Raw genomic sequence first — 3,430 nt, forward strand, 5'->3', positions numbered from 1 at the left:
AGGTTAAATGTGCGCTATGCGCAGGAGTTATGCATACGCTAAGCCTACGCTAAGTAGTTAGGCTATATTACACTCCCTTCTCTAAGGTTAGTYAATCTAGCTACCTCTATTAATCCTGTTATTATAAGRGCTCTTATACGGCCCTTATAATTACCTCCTTCCCCCTATACGAACTAGCCTTAGTTCGTAGTCTTAGGAAATAGAGGCGCGCGCGCATCGCATGCGTCGCGCTCGGGGTCCGCAGACTCTATATAGTAAAGTGCCTATTTTCTAAGCAACCTTCGGGCTATTTACATAAAAGCCGGCTAGTTAAACTAGCTATATAGAATGTAGCTGCTTTCGGAACTTTATCCTCCTTCTAGTAGGCTAAATGCCGTACCTAGAAGGGCGAGGGTTTAATTCCCTTAATAACCGCTACTCGAGGAGAGGGTTAATAAGTCCCCTACTACGCGGCGTATGCGTTACCGCTGCTATCCGTAAGGGTCTTATATCTACAGATCTCTAAGTAGGTTGTTTGCTAAGTAACATACCCTAGTAACTACCTCTTATTAACATTCTTTCTGCCTTATAGATTTCTCTTCTAAATATCTACTCTTTATTATGCTACTACGTACTCCCCGTAAGCGTAGCGCACCCGACCCGCCGGCGACCCCCGCTTAAGCGTCGGTAAGTAAGCGCCGCGCCGTCGAGGTACCTACGGCTTATCGCCGCTATACGCGGTTAGTATACCTTCGTGTTAGCTATCGCTATAACGCGGTCTTTAGCTCGTTTAAGCGCAAGTACGACTACTATAAGTAAGTAACGCTTATTCGAGACGCCTACTCCTCTCTTACGTAGCGCTAACTTCCCTTAAAGGAATAATTATTACAAGTGTAAACCCGTGCCGGTAGCGATGCGCCTACGCTACGATAGCGTTATAGCTACGGCCTAYGAGCTTAATCTAGTAGATACTACTATATAGAAGGGCAGTTAGGAGGAAGCGGCTTATAAGGCGGCGGTAAACACCTTTAGTATTAAGTTAGATACTTAGATCCGTATTAACGAGCCTGCCTCGGGTGTGCGGCGTATAAGTAGCGTAGTCGAGGCGCCTAATCTTACTCGCTTAACGAATAATCTTGCAGCTATTACTTAAGTCGGTCGTGTCGTAAGTATCTCGCCTGCTCCTCGTATGCGTCTATAATACTAACCGTCTATATAGTAGTTAGAGATAATAGGGTAGTCTACTAATGTATTCGATGCTACCCTAGCTAGAAATAAGCTATTCGAGGAGTCGGAGGCGGAGGAGAATAAGTTTAAGTAGAGTGCTTAGCGCGTTCTCTAGGCTTACGYAGCGTATACGCCTATCTTATAGTATAGTCTATAAAGTAATCCCCTTTAGGTCTAACCGTAATAAAACTACTTAATTCTTATTACTCTTCCTCTATTTTGCTCCGCTCTACTTCCGAGCCTCTTTTACTACGCGGCCTCTACGCTTGCGCGAAGCCTACGCCTCGAACCTGTCGAGAGCTTCGTAGTCTTTAATATATGCACTAGGTTCCTACTAGTTATATTCTAATAGCTATCTACGCYACTTTACTAAATAAAACGTTTCGCCCTTTTATACCCTCTTATTAAGAATCTCTTTAACCTCCTACTACCTATCCTCGTCGACTACGAGTAGTATACGCTCCTCTTACGCTTTACTCTTCCGGCTAGAATATAGCTCTAATAGAGTAACGTAGAAGACGTTGTAGATCCTTACTAAGGTAGGTAACTATAAGCGATACGCCTAAGTCCCGATTACGTTAATTACGCGGTATAGGCCTAGCTATTTAGGTCCTATCTTCTTCTTGCCCTCTAGCTTAAGGTTCTTCGTAGAGAGAAGCACTAGATTACTAATATTAAAGCTTATAGGCTTATAGCTCTTATTATAGTACTTTAACTGTTGCTCTTTAGCTTTACGCTATCGCTTAGTAAGCTCCTTATGTACGCTACGTATACGCTTCGCTAAGTCGATAGCGGCCGGTATTATCCCTTCTAAGAGCTCGTCCCGAGCGATATCTTAGGTATTAGCGCCGTCGCCTAGAGGGCGCGTCGCTAGCTCTAGGTTCTATCCGTAGAGGATTTAGAAAGGGCTTATTTTAAGGCCCGCGTATACGCTGTTATTGCACGCAAATTTAGCTATAGGTAGCTATTACGCCTAGCTATCCTGCAACGTGCCGTAGTAGTAGTATAGGTATTACTTAAGCATCTAATTAGCTTTCTTAGTCTGTCTATCCGTCTAAGGGTAGAAGGCTATACTTAGCTTACGCTTTATATACGCTTCGTAGTAGAAGTTAGACTAGTATTAGCTAGTAAAAACCGAGCCTCTATTACTAATAATGCCTACTAGTACGCCGTATTTACAAACTACGTAAGATATAAAGATATCCGCTAGCTCTACTATATTACATTGCTTAGTAGTAGGGATAAATAAAGCTATCTTGCTATAGCGGTCGACGATTACGAGCACCGTAGTATAGACGCTATCTCCGCGCTTACTAGGAGGTAGGTCCGTAATAAAGTCTATGCTAATTTCTTACTATGCTCGATCCGGCATAGGTAATAGAACTATTACTCCGTAGGGGCGGTAATGCCGCGCCTTGCTTACGAGGCATATATAGTACCCCTTAATATACTCTACGATATTAGTAGCTATACGTAGCTAGTAGTACTTCCGCTAAAGTAACTCGAGCGTCTTCGCCTTCCTAAAGTGTCCGGCGAGAGCGTTATCGTAGTATATACGCATTAGTTACGCACGTAAAGCGTAGTCTTTCGGAATATATAGGGCATCGCCGTAGAATAATGTTCTATCCTTAATAATATAGCCTTCGTACTCGCCCTTCTCCCTAGCCGCGTCGCGTATGCTCGAAGTATCTACGTCTGCGTTTACTAGTGCTTTAGCGTAAYCGAGTATTAGGTCTGGAATATTTCTAAGGGCTAAGTCTATAGCTGCTAGGACGGTTATAATACGCTTAGGCAGCGAAAGCTCGCCGCATGCTCTAGTAGGTAGTAATCCCTCGTACTTAATCGCGTAGCATATAGCTCTTACTCTTCTAATAGAGGGCTCTATCTCGCTTYGAAGAGCTTTATTAGATTACTAGTTCTAAAGTTTGCTTTATAGTATAGGTAATAGTATGCTTATATACTAAGACGACTCCGTCGTACTCGCTTCGTAGTCGCTACGCCTACTCGGACTATCCGTAGGGTTCTTTATCCCTACGCGATATTCGATAGTAAAGTCGAAGGGCGCTAATTAAACCGCCTATCGTGCCTATCGACCGACTAACTATTTTATCGTTATAAAAGCTTTAAGGTTAGTATAGTCGACGATTACTTAAATCGTATGCGTAGCGCTATCGAGGTACGGGCGCTACTACTTAAACGCACTTACTACTATAAGTAGCTCTTT

The sequence above is a fragment of the Ramularia collo-cygni genome, assembly GCF_900074925.1.
Source record: "Ramularia collo-cygni strain URUG2 genome assembly, contig: RCC_scaffold18, whole genome shotgun sequence".
NCBI classification, from domain to species: Eukaryota; Fungi; Ascomycota; class Dothideomycetes; order Mycosphaerellales; family Mycosphaerellaceae; genus Ramularia; species Ramularia collo-cygni.